Source organism: Alligator mississippiensis, chromosome 2, assembly GCF_030867095.1.
Source record: "Alligator mississippiensis isolate rAllMis1 chromosome 2, rAllMis1, whole genome shotgun sequence".
NCBI lineage: Eukaryota > Metazoa > Chordata > Crocodylia > Alligatoridae > Alligator > Alligator mississippiensis.
Genome location: NC_081825.1, coordinates 176,828,453 through 176,842,176, shown reverse-complemented (window position 1 = coordinate 176,842,176; position 13,724 = coordinate 176,828,453). Strand labels below are relative to the sequence as shown.

The 13,724-nt window shown below is 46.4% G+C and overlaps 1 long non-coding RNA gene across 1 annotated transcript; it reads right to left on the bottom strand.

The window, feature by feature from the left end:
* Positions 1–3,656: 3,656 nt before the first annotated feature.
* On the bottom strand, positions 3,657–13,415 carry LOC106738068 (uncharacterized). Its single transcript, XR_001371479.2, has 5 exons — positions 13,234–13,415; positions 6,675–6,731; positions 5,165–5,284; positions 4,508–4,618; positions 3,657–4,140 (listed from the first exon to the last, which is right to left on the bottom strand). It is a non-coding gene; the product is annotated as an uncharacterized LOC106738068 (long non-coding RNA).
* Between the last annotated feature and the right edge of the window lie 309 nt (positions 13,416–13,724).

Genomic DNA, 13,724 nt, shown 5'->3' with positions numbered 1-13,724 from the left:
ACTTTCTGGTTTCATCACATGGCAGGGAGGGTTTCTAAAACAAAAACCACAGGTATCTGACTACATGCAGTTTCTCCTCAGATCACCAAGCCAAGGGAGAGGAGGCCAGATACTTAAATACAGCACATATAGAAGACATGATTATATACAACAAATATGAGGAAAAATTAATTGTATTTAAAATAAAATAAAATACCTAGCAACATGAAAACTAGAACACACTTTTCAGTACAAAATAGTTTGTACATTTTGTGTGTGTGTAACATCCTAATTACAGTGCCTCGATATGCAACCTGGGGCTCTGTCGATGCATTAGCAACATGTACTGGGATTGTGCTGCTGTGGCAGTTCCCACTAGGAATCCCAAGCTTTCATTGGGCTTGGGTTCAAATAAGCCCTCTTCATCTCCATGACACCATCTCTTCAGCTTGCCAGTGACTATCATCTCCCTCCGCAGAGGAACTGTTAAATTATTTTCCACTGTGACTTCACATACTCCCACCTTGCCATTTGTCGTACACAAAGGGAAATGCCTTCCCAGAAAGGAGCAGGAATGATTTGCAAAGTTCATGGTAACCTAGAATTTATTTAGAAGTCAGTGCCTAATAAGACATCTTGGTTGGTATCCCTGGCTGTGGGGAAGGTGTGTAGCAGTTATATGCTGTGGAAGTTGAGAGCGGCATTCACTCTCCCAGAATTGGGAATGCTTCCCCATTGGCAGCCTTGACTTCAGTGCCACAGGGTCACAGGTTCCAGTCTCTCTCTGTTGTAGCTTGCTCCCATACCCGGCTATAGATAATGGATACCAGGGCACCCAAATCTAGGAGGGATTGGCAAGGAACCTCTCCTAGCTTCCTCTCCAGGTACTACCCCAACCCTGTGGTATACTACCTGTGGCATCAACAGTTAACCACTTCATCCTGTGGGCCCTCAGGCTTACCAGCAGTGGATGGGATCCTCTCCATCACTTACCTCAGTGTCCCTGCCTGGAACTCCTTCTGTTTGGGCATACCCTCCAGAAATGATCACAGCTGCCACAGTGCCCTAAAAGAGCAGCTGCTCAGTGATGACTAAACAAGGCTCATTCTAATGAAGCTCACAGAAAAAAAGCACTCTAGGCAAAAATGTGGTGGCATCAAGTAAATGGTGATTAACTTCAATGGACCTGTGTGTTTTTCCATGGGTGAAATCAACTCAAAGGTCCACCCTGCCAAGGCCTTGGGAATTACTGTTTCATTTTCATCTTATGCTCAAAAGACCAAATGAAGCCTCTGAAAAGCAAAAGGACTGCAATACCCAAGGCTCTTAAGGGCTGCACAACTCTACCCAACACCAGTGGACAACAATTGGAGTAAAAGACCTGTTTGTAAGCAATTGCACTGCCTAGCAAGAGCATGATCTTGTTGCAGCAGAGCACTGACACCATTTACAGCTGGGCATAAATGGAGCCATTCTTAGTGCCAGTTGGTATTAAAGTTTCAGATATAAGGATAACCACCCCTCCCAAATATCCACAGATTTGCCAGGCAATGTTCCCAGGGGACATGCTTCAAAATCCCTTTCTTGGAATGTTTCTAACTCCTGATTTCACAGACTAAATAAAGTCAAACCTTACACTGGAAGAAGTCATGTCCTAGGGCAAAAGGTATTTCTGATTATTGAGTCATTTATCCCAGATTTTAATCCTAGTAGAGTCCCTCTGGATTTGGACAAACATCAATGCAAGCAGAAATAGGCTCTAAAGACCAGACAGACAAAATTCTCAGCTTTCCCATGGGAGCTGCACTCTCCTGAGGCAGTGCTTTAAGTAAAGATGGGCAAAACTGAAGTGATTTTACCAAAAAACCTTTGGCCAAAAAAAACCTCACAAACAAAAGCAGCACAGAGGCTTAGTTTTACATCCTTCTGAATTTTCCTGGGCAAAATAAAAACAACAATATTCAGAGGGAGTTAAGGCCAAGAATAAATATTTAAGGTAAAAATACATCAGAGATAATTTTGATATCTCAGAAACAGCCATTACAAACAAAGGGAAACAAACGTTAAGATATGGGAATGTATGACAATTGTAGTTGAATGAACTAATGTCCCCCCATTAATGAGAACCTTCAACAATCTTAGAGTGCTGGAAATTTGTGAGGACATTTGACTTAATTTTTAAATACATTATTTTTTGCCTAGTAGTGTCACAACTAGGCAGAATTAAGGTCAGTGGCCAGTTTTACAAGCCACAGGATGGAACACCCTGGTTCTGGTTTAATGTGGGCCAGTGGTTTCAGCAGCATGTCAGCTTTGCCTGGATCTATGCCAAGACCAGGCTGCTGAGAACTGCACCTCAGCCACTGCTGCTACCTCCAGCCCCTGGTTCCCTGACTGTGCTTCCAGCTGGCAGGAAACTGCATCGGAGCTGGGAAGATACACCCTTACTTCCACCAGCTCTCCACTTCCCCACCCTGCCCGCCTCCCACCTGTGGTGCAGCTCCCAACCAGCTAAAAGCTGTGCCTGCACTACAGGCATGATGAAGAGGGGCTGGAGAAAGCAGCAGCAGTGTGGGTTAAGTTTTCATCTGCCCACCCCTAGCATAGCTCCTTGCTGTGTGGCCTTGGTGAAGGTACAGGTAAAACCCTCCAGGTCCGCAAGCCAACTTCAGTGGCTCCATGGTCTGGATCTGGCCTCATATGTTACTGACCCCAGTTATAGTTTGTTTCTTGGTGCCATCTGTTCCTTCCTCAGTGAAATGCCTTGTCATCACAAAGAGTGGATCATGCATATCTGTGATATTGTGAGTTCCCTATCTCTGTAGGATGAAGGGGCACATTCACAGCCCACCCAATACCTGGGAAGAGGACAGTTTTTGTCGGGCGCTGCCTTAGTAGCATGCCCCTGTAGTGTACCCTCCCTTGAGTCATGCCCGTGATACTAGAGACCAGGGGCTGGCACTATGACACTGCCTGGGTGGAAGGGCAACCCCTTTGGCAAGGGAGAAGCAAATTCACTGTGGGGAGAGCATGGGTTGAGACCACAAAAGCTGCTATTTCACTTGGGGTCTGAACCAGGTCCCAGGCCACAAGCTCCAAAGGCCCTGGCTCTTCTGAATCAGCATCAGTTGCCCAAAGGAGGGTACTACTGGCTTGTGAACTTGCCCACTCCTCCTAGATCTTAGTCTCTGGTGTGCCATGCCCCCAGGACAGTCTCTGTCCCCTCAAAAGGATACTCCCTGCAGCAGCTGCTCTGCCATATTTCCAGGTTGCCCTGGATAATCCACGTTTAATATCCCATCAGGGACATGTCAGGGGACATGGTACAGATACACCCCAAGTGATCTCAAAGGAGATTGGCCAAGGACAGAGATCTTTCAGCCTCATAATAAGCCTGTGATGACAGAACCTTCCCTTCCCCTGCTCAGATTTGGCAAAGTTTAGACACAAGAAAAAGCAGCCAGTCCATATAATTAGTCAGATTTCAACTGCACAACACAAGTTATTTGTGCCACAGCTGAATAAAGCTATTGAGTATGGTTTTCCTTAAACCCTGGAGGTGCCACTTTGAGTTGGCAGATCCTGGAAGTTTAGGATGCAGCCCCTAGCATCTCAGATGAACTTCAGAGTTTATGGGTATGGTTGCTGTGGTATCATACAAATACCAGAGATTAAGAGAGGAAAAATCTCAACAGAGGTTTTATTTAAAAGTGAATAATAAAAGTATACAACCTAACATTAAGGGACTCATCCAGCATCAGAACATCTTTGTGGAGCTTAGTGAAGAGAATTGCACATACCTTTCTACAAGGGACCAAAACAGAAAGGACTGCAGAGAAACCAACTGCATTAAAGACAGGATTTTCACAGCAAGAAAAAGTTCCTTCTCTGGGGAGGAGATCTATTTAAGAAACTCATGGATCTGTAGGCTAGTAATGTGTCAAAACAAATTAATTGAGCAGAAGAATTGAGATTTCCTCTTTAGCTGAACTGCAACTCATGTTGCTGCAACGTTCTGTTTCTCCCTCTGGTTTCTTCTTAGCCTCTCTATTTTGCCAGATTCCTGGGATTGGAAGCTGAATAGTTGTACGGTGGTGGAGGGGACGCTTCTGGAGGAGGGACTGCAACAGTTAGGCAGGAGTTCTGTATAATGAATGGAGCCTAGAAAAAACAGAAGTGAGATCCCTGTAGCGTCACCCTCCCCTCTTTGTGCATCATCACACCATTCTCCATCAAGACCACCCTTTTCAGTCCCTCATCCTCCCTTTCTCACTTGTGCACTGAGACAGCCATTCTCTGCAGCTTCAAAACCACCACCCTGTCCCCCAGCAACTTCCTTGGCTTCTAATCCCCATTGTAGTTCCTCAAGCTACTTGCATTTCTCCAACCATTGCTCTCATCTTCCCAAGCCTTCTAGTTAAAAGCAAGGGTTGCTTCTCACAGCCAGGGTGAGGCTATTCAGCACCAGGTGTCTCACGATACCAACTTCAAAACATGTTGCACAGTTTAGACCCCAGGAAGCACTCACCCTAGGTTGGCAACAGAAGATTTGGTACCCAAAATGAGTGACTCGGATTGCAACAACCAACTCCAGGATACTGAAGATGATGAGCATGGCTGTTATCCCCTCTGTAGACATCTGTGGGAGGCAAGAACACAGAGGTGTGGAAAGCTGAGATAGGATTGGAGAGCTCTAAGGAGGGTCTAGTCTAGCGATGGAAGAAGTAGAACTCCAAAGGAGGAATACTATTGCTTCTCCAACCCCACCAATAAACCCTGCCCTTTTCACTAGAGTGGCATGGAAGAAGGAGCAAAGGTCTTTCCCTGCTGTGGCTTGGACACATAACTAGTTTCACCAATATAATCAGCCTTCACACCAGTGTGAACAAAAACCAGCCAATTATGTAACAGTCCTATTCTTGTCTAACTGATCCGAATCTGGTGTGGACTTGCCTGGGCAGGGTGGAATGGTGCAGGGGCAGGAATCAAGGGTAAAAATACATAAGTGTTGTGTGTCCACAACAACTGCAATGTAACCATTTGCTATAGGCAAACAGACTATTACCCATTTCCTCACCATTCAGAAGTGCATTGAAAGGGTTTGTCTGGGGCATGTCCAGGCATCCAGCACCTCTAACTAGGTACAGTCATTACATAACACCTTCAGGAAGCGTCTGACACTTACAAGCAGAAAATAAGACTCATTGTATGGCATGCTCCTAATAGACACATCTGCAATCATTAGAATTAGCCCCACAATCGCAGCAATAGCACTGATGATGTTCATCCCCAGGCTGCCTTTCATCTGAAAGAGATAATCAAAAGGCTTATGTTATGCAAGGTGTTGGGAAAACCAGCACACATCTAGTTCATATTCAGGAAAAACTTTGCAAAGGAACAAACCCTTGTTTTATAATGGATTCATTTAAAAAAAAACAAAAACATCCAATGACTGCTGACACTGGCTGAGCAACAGCATTTTTTTTTTTTTTTGGTAACCAACTTGGCTATCTCAAAGACTTCCAGTTTTTAGCTACCTTCGTGCCTGTGCCCACTCAGGACACAAGTATTGTATTTATAGTTTCATAGTTTCTAAGGTCGGAAGGAACCTGAACAGATCATCAAGTCCGACCCCCTGCCCTGGGCAGGAACGAGTGCTGGGATCATAATACCCCAGCCAGATATCGATCCAACCTCCTCTTGAAGACTTCCAAGATAGGGGAGAGCACCACCTCCCTTGGGAGCCCGTTCCAGAACCTGGCAGCCCTAACTGTAAGTTGTAGTTGAAGTCTCCCATATCAACCATGCACCGAGAGCATGCAGCCTCAGCCAGCTCCTTGGCTAATTCCTGGTTGAGCTCTTGATCCTGATTAGGAGGACTGTAGTCGATTCCTACTATTGTGTCCCCTGTGCCACGTTCACCATGGATTTTAACCCAGAGGGTCTCCAGTCATCCACCCTGGGTGCCAATGTTGGCTTGCAGGAAAGTGTAGCTTTCCTTGACATGAAAAGCTACACCTCCCACCCCTTTTATCTGCACAATCTCTCCTGTACAGGGTATAGCCATCTATATCTGGGACCCAGTCACAGGTAGAGTGACACACACAAAGTTATAATTCATGACTGACAAGCCTGGCTTCTGGTTTTACTGGAAAGCCAAAGCATTCTAACTGCATTAGAAGAAGCAGAGCTGATTTCTCCCTCTCTCTCTCTCTCTCTTGCTCTCTCTCTCTCTCTCTCTCTCTCTCCCTTCGTCTTCCCCTTCATGATTATCTGAGAATAAAAATAAGATTCAGAGCATAAGGGATCACACTAATATTTTATCTGACCTCTTGGGTACCGCAGGTATTAAATTACACTGTTACCTGTATAGCACACCAATGGAAACTGGACACATCATAGTTCTCATGAGCAGGAAACCCATCCACTCCTACCTAGAGTTTTTCCTCCCCATTCCAAAGACTACAGATCCGAGTGGAGGGGGGTGAAGGGACTGATATGAACTTGGAAGCTTATAATTCACATGTCCCTGATGGCCACATCACAGCTTGAACTGAGAAAAAGGAACACATTGGCTGATGAAAGGAAACCCCTTTATGTTTTAGCATTAGATAGATATTCAACATGCCCAAGAGAGCAAAGGCAGTTTTACAAATGCCTCATAGATTGGGGAAGTATGAAAATGAAAGACTCACATGACAGTCTATGGGATTCTTCTCTGAAGCCACCGAGAGGGATCCAGAAGCAATGAACTGTTTGGAAAAGGAAATCCCATGCATCACACACTTTCAACAAAGAAGTTCCCCCTATTGCCTGCAGTGTGGGGAAGGGTAAATCTTCTCCTGGCAAATGTAGTTAAGTAACAAAACCACTTGGGGGAACATAGTTTCTCCTATCCTTTTATCAATCAGTTTCTTCAAGGACCTGGGCATTGTTTGTTCCTTCATCCTGATTATCAGTCCCAAACCTGCAATTTGATGTGGGAGGGAGAGGTGAGGCAGGGTGACAATGGGAAGGCTAGCTAGATGAGGGTTTGGCTTGAAGTTGGAGACCAGTGCATATACTTATTAGGGAAAACTCAGAAACTGATTTGGAACATTGCTCCATCAAACCCAGTATCACAACCCCAGCCTACCCTAGAAGAAGATGCAATAAACTTGATGAAGGTATTTCCATGCCCATTAGGCATATATATATGAGATGCTTAATTGTGCAAGAGCATAGTTTACTCCGAAGTAAGCATGCATGCCTATATATGCACATGCTTACTATGGAGCAGACCTCCCTAATCCTGAGTAAATTTGCTACCTGCAAATGCAAGTAGCAAATTTACTCGAGATAATGCAAGTAGCAAATTTACTCGAGATTAGTAATGGCACAGTAGTGTTGCATACACACCTGACGGGGAGCAAAATCTACTCCTTATGAGCCATCGACCATGGGTTGGGAGATAGCACCCTGCCCTCAGGAACTACCTACCACTAGGGCAGGCTCTCCCACAGGAGCCCAGGCAGGGATTATGTCCCCCTGCCCTGGCAGAAGGGAGCTCCAAGCCCCCTGCTCCCAGATCAAAATAAGGATTTCTCAGCACTGGCCCCATGGTCACAGAGCCAGTGTTGGGAGATAAGGGTCTTCTAGCATCGGCCCCGTGGCCGCAGAGCCAGCACTGGGATCTCTCTACTGGTGGGGCAGGGGAGCCTGTTCCCCACCCAGCTCCCCAAACACAGAGCTGTGGGGGGGTCAAAGGGGGGGAACAGGCTGAAGAGCTTGTTCCCCACTCAGCTCCGCACTCATAGAGCTGAGTGGGAAACTAGGTCTCCAGCCTCAACCTGGCATGCAGGGCAGGGGCTGGGAACTGTCCTGCTCAGGGACAGGTCCCAGCCCCATGCCCTAATTGGGCAACTGGGGCACAGGGCTTGGAAAGAGCTACAGGGGTGAGATAGGTCCCAGCTCCCTGCCCCAATCTGTCAGTGGAGCAGCTAGCAGTGAGCTAGCTGCTAGCTGCCCAACCGGTAGATCAGGGCAGGGGGATGGAACATGCCCCTCCCTGCAGCTCTTTCCAAATCCCCTACCCCGATTGGGGAGCCAGGCCTAGGAGCTCTCTGCTGCTGCAGCAGGGGGACATTGTCCCTGCCCCAGCAGCCCCCCAGGGCCAGGAGACAGCTGTCTCCTGGCCCGGTGCGCCCTTCCAGCCCCACCCAGGGGTAACCTTGAGCTCCTCCCAGTGGCGGCATGGCCCACTGCAGGGCTGCAGGAAGTTTGGTAGTAAGAGCAGAAAATCTGCTGCCTAGTCCCTGCATGTATAAACACTTGCCCAGAAACATTTAATCCACAGAAGTTTACTTCAGAGTAAATTGATCCTGGATCAAATGCATATATATCACAATTACTTCCTGTGTTTGAGTCCAATTACCCCCTGCCCATGGCAGGGGACTGGACTTGATGATCTTACAGGTCCCTTCTGGTCCTTCTTTCTATGATTCTATAGATGTGCCATTCAGAAAACTTCCTCCTAAACCCCATCTTTTAGAAATTCAGGACCCCAAACCTTCCTAAACCCAAATTTAAGACCCCAAATCTTGCTAAACCCCATCTTTTAAAAATTTAGGACACAAAACAGGAAGGATTAGATTCCTTCCAAATGACCTCTTTATTATTTTAAAGGGTTGATCATGAGTAGAACTGGCTGGAAATTTTCTGACAGTTTTCCCATTCGATGGGGACCAATTTGTTGAAAGCAAAACTGCTCTGGGAAAGGGACTGGTTTCATTGGAACTGGGCAATTTCAATAAGTCTCCCCATTAAAGAAAAAACTGAAAAATAAGAGTTTTGAAGTTGTTGAAACATTTTGCCACAATATTGCTCAAAGTTTGGTTTCTTTTCCTCTGGATATGTGACAATTCTGTCAAAAGCAAAACTATTTAGGATAACAGGCTGGTGTCAGTGAATGTCCTGACTTAAAAAAATGATCATATGAAATCTGCTGCCTAGTCTCTGCATTTGTAGACATCAGCCTGGATGCGCTTAATCCACAGAAGTTGACTTCAGAGTAAACTGATTCCAGATCAAATGCATGTATAGATGTGCCCATTGAGAAAGATTATTTCTAAACCCCATCTGTTAAATTTTAGGACCCCAAACAGGAAGACTTAGATTTCTTCCAAATGAGCTTTTTATTATTTTAAAGGGTTAGTCATGAGTAGAACTGGTTGGAAATCTTCTGACAGAGCTTTCCCATTGGAAGGGGACAAATTGTTGAAAGCAAAACTGCTCAGGGAAAGGGACTGGTTTCATAGGGAACTGGATAGTTTCAATAAGTCTCCCCATTAAAAAAAAACCCTGAAAAACAAGAGAGTTTTGAAGTTGTTGAAACATTTTCCCACAACATTGCTCAAAGTTTGGGTTCTTTTCCTCTTGATAGGTGCCGATTCTGTCAAAACCAAAACTATTCAGGATAACAGGCTGGTTTCAGTGAATGTCCTGACTTTAAAAAAATGATCGTATGAAATTTTTTAAATCTTTCAAAATTTTTCAGTTCAAAATCCTAGTGAATATATACTACACCAGGTAAAAAGATAAGAAGGGTGAACTCCAAATAAAGTGCTTCAATTAATTCAATATGACTATTGAGAGTGTTAGCTTGTTAAATTCTTGACATTTCAACTATTATTCCAGACTGGAATGGCAGGAAAAAACATAAGAAACTTTTGTTAAGATAGGAGGTCATTCCCTGCCCAGCTCTAGGCAGAGACAGTCAAGTTGCATGACCATTAAACCCAATTTCTACAGCCAGTGGCTCCCCTAGTCTTGGAAGCCTTGCCTTAGCAGCCCACACACCTGCAGTCCAATCTTGTTGCCTTGATCAGTCTGTGTAATCCACTCACCAGCAGGCCGCCCCAGAATACGTAACCACTAACAAGTGCCAGGGAGATAAAATAGGAACCAAGTGCAAAAACCATCCCAGAACCAATGTGGATCAGGCCTATCATGATCTGGACAATCTATGAGGGGGGAGAAAGAGAAAGAGACAAGAACGTTGCAACAAAACTCATTTCCATAATAATCACTGATGCCAAGCAGGCACTGGCATTCGAGGAAAGATTAAGCATTTATACAGATAATGAGAACATCCACTGTTACATCAGACAAAGTGGTGTGGTAAATAAGAAAAAAAAGGTTCTTCGTATTTCAAGGCACATGTCGGCCACCAACAGCAGGGGTCAAGAAGAACCTTCTCCTTCTCTGGAAAGGAGATCACTGCAGAGATTCTTGTATCTTCCTTGGAAGCAGCTGGCACTAGGCACTAAACTAAGTTACAGGACTAGATGGACTTTGAATTGTTATGATTTTTGCCATCTGCAGAGGAGTTTAAAAGACATAAGGAAAGTTTAAAAGACAAGCTTCAAAACACTACCCTTCCTGAAGAATCAGAAACCATAAGCTAGTTACTTGCCAATTACATTCTTAATTATAAAGGTCACAAAATAAGAACCACCTAAATGGACTTAAGTGCTTAAGCTCAATTCTATTCTATCCTATTCAAGTCCCTGAAATACCGTTACTGCAAAATGTGGGTGGGTTCTCCCCACTGCATTTTTGTGGCTCACCTTTAGGAGTAAGGTGACAAGGGATATGTCGACATGTTGCCCTACGGTGACATAGCAATGTGCTACATCACTGTAAAGTGCACTACAGTTACATAGTGACCACATGAGTCTATGCATGATCGCCAGCTATGTCACCATAGCACAGGAATAGGCAAAGTCCAGCCCATGAGCCAAATCCTTTTGGCAGTGGACTTCATTTCCCACCACCCCGCTCCCTGCCCTGTGCATAGTTGGGGCCGATCTCCATGGACACCCCAGCCACAGCTGTGGGTGAAAACTCAAGGCTGGGGTTGCCATAGTGAGCAGCTCCTGCCACGCTGGCAGGGCACACAGCAGAGCAGGGCAGGGGGCTGCTCTGGATCACAGGGATCTTGCGATGAAGGCAGCTTTTTCCAGAGCCAGGGCAAAGTCCTGAAATGTACAAGTTTCCAAAACAAAATAAAGAACAATTCAGTGGAGAAGTTTGAAAAGAAGCAAAAAAATGAAGCGGTCTTCAAATGTTTCCCTCTATAAATATTTAATGCTTACTTTTATTAAATCTCTATTTTGCAGCCTGCCCCAACAGGCTGTCACCAGCAGAGGGTGAAAGAAACCAAACATCACATTAGATTCCTGGCTGTGACTTAGAACTGTGGAATACAACACAGTACGCCTCCTCCTCTGATTTAGTTTGGTAGCAAAAAGACAAATCTTCAAGTGGTGTAAATCAGTGTCACACCACTAAACTCAGAGCTACACATCAGATACCAGCTAAGCATGTAGCCCATGTGTTTGCTAAGAGGAAGAGGACCTTGTTGCAATATGTGTTCATAGAATCATAGACAAGTGGGGTGGAAGGGATCTCCAGAGATCATCTAGTCCAACCCCCTACCTCAGGAAAATCATCCCTATCCAAACCATCCTATACAAATTCACTGTCTAACCTGTTAGCAACCCTGACACAACCAGAAGACACAACGCCACAACACCCTAACCTGCCATAGGAAAAGCAGGAGGACCACAGTATCCAACATCCAGCTGCCACAACATTTCTTAAACGCTTGAAAGATGCAAGGAAGAGACCCATGCACCCCTGCTAGAGGGGAAGGCAAAACCCCAAACAGTCCAAACCATAGTCCACGTTGTTGTAGAGCAAGGGTGGGCAAAATATGGTCCATGGGCTGAATCCAGCCCACGGAGGGGATTTTACAGCACACAGAAGGTCTCTCAGTCCTGCCTGGTCTAGGCACTTTCTGGCTGTGGCACATCCTGCCACCCCGTGACCCTGCAGTGGGGCCAGGGCAACTCTGCAGCTGGACTACCTTTCTAAGCAGACCAGATGTTGGCAGCTTCTCCCATCTCCCGCCACCGCTGGCCCCAGCCCTGTGGTACCAGTGGAGACCCATCCCACAACCCCAACCAGGCGTGCCTTGCACCTGCTCCAGACTTGCCTGCTCACGCTAAGCAGCAGGAGCAGCAGCAGCAGCACTGTCCAGGCAGAAACTGTTATTCAGTGTGGGGGAAAAAACAGCCTCTCCCCCTCGTCGCTGCCCAGTACTCCCTGCTACAGCCGCCTGGAGGCCATGCCAGGCTGTCCTGTGGCTTCTCTGTGCTGCCATCGCTGCCCCATGGGGCAGCTTGAAGGCGGCAGTAACAGCAGTGGAGACATAGGGCGGCCCAGTGCAGGCTCCGAGTGGCTGTAGCAGGGAGCACTGGGCAGCGGTGATGGGGAGGAGGTTGTGGGGTTTGTGGGGGAGGGTTTGTGGATATGGTGGGGTGTGCATGGGAGCTCCCCATGCGCCCAAACCCCCCTGAGCCAGTCAGGATCTGCAACAGCCTGGGGCTCCACAACCGCATCCTCCCCCACACACAATCACACACCCCACACCCACCCACGCCCTCCCTCTCCACAAACTCCACACCCGTATACCCCTCCCCACACACCCCTGCATGCCTTGGGAGAGCCCCACTCACACATAACCTACCACACACATGCACACACACGATGCACACCCCATACCCACCCCCACACACACAGCTGCCCTCCCCCTCCAGACACCCCACAAACCCCATACCCACACACCCACATACATACATAACCCCACACCTCCCATACACACATCTATACACACACACCCACAAACCCCAAACCCACCCACCCATAACCCCCCGCACCTACTCACACCCCCACTATATACAAGAGTAAGACTTCATTTTGAGCTATTATGCAATCACCACTATATACACAAAACAAACACACACATTAGGACAATTTTTTTTTTTAAATAAAATTAAAATATGTTATGGTGGATGTTTGATTTTTAGTATATAATTTGTTTCTTTTTTTCCAGTTCCAAAATGGGAACCCCCCTTTCCCTCCCCACCCTTCCAGGGTGAGGGGACGGACTTCCAGTGGCAAAAGTCAGAGGTTGGAGGCGGGACGTCAGATCCCAAGATGGTGATCGGGGGGTGAGGCTACCTGTGTGGCCCTCAGCCTCACACCAAAACTCGTTAAGTGGCCCTCCACCTGAAATAATTGCCCACCTCTGTTGTAGAGGGAGCAAGTGTTGCATTGCAAGCAACAAACGGCCTAGTAATTCCAACGTATTTAACCCCAATTCATTGTGACAACTCGCAAGTTTAAGGAGCTGGACATGATCCCAAATACCTTGTTGAACTGGGACTGCAATACTTAAATCCAAGAGGTGCTGAAGCCAATGGGAGTCACTCAGCTTCCAAAACAGGGTAGGCAAAATCAGAATCCATTCCCTGTCCTCAGCTTTTAAGCCTCATTCTGAGTGATCCCAGCACCGCTGTTGTACACAGCAGTGATTTTTGCAAAGTGATCGCTCTAAAACAGGCTGCCTGACAGAGCCTCCTCACAGCTCAGTGCTCTGGGGAAAAGAAAAAGAAAGCATAAGAAGGTAACTTATATTCAATTACTTTTGAAATAACTGAATTATGCATGAAGTCCCTGCTTCATGCTTTAAAGCAATAGCTGGATGCAAGCTGAGCTTATGGTCTTATGAAGCCTCCAAACATGCTGCCTGGCACTCCGTAGGATGGATGGTGTTCAGGTCACTCTCTTGCTTAAGCTGCCTATGCCCAGTCACTGAGACAACTGAAACGGCGTTGTACTGCCCTGCTGAAGCTGCAGTG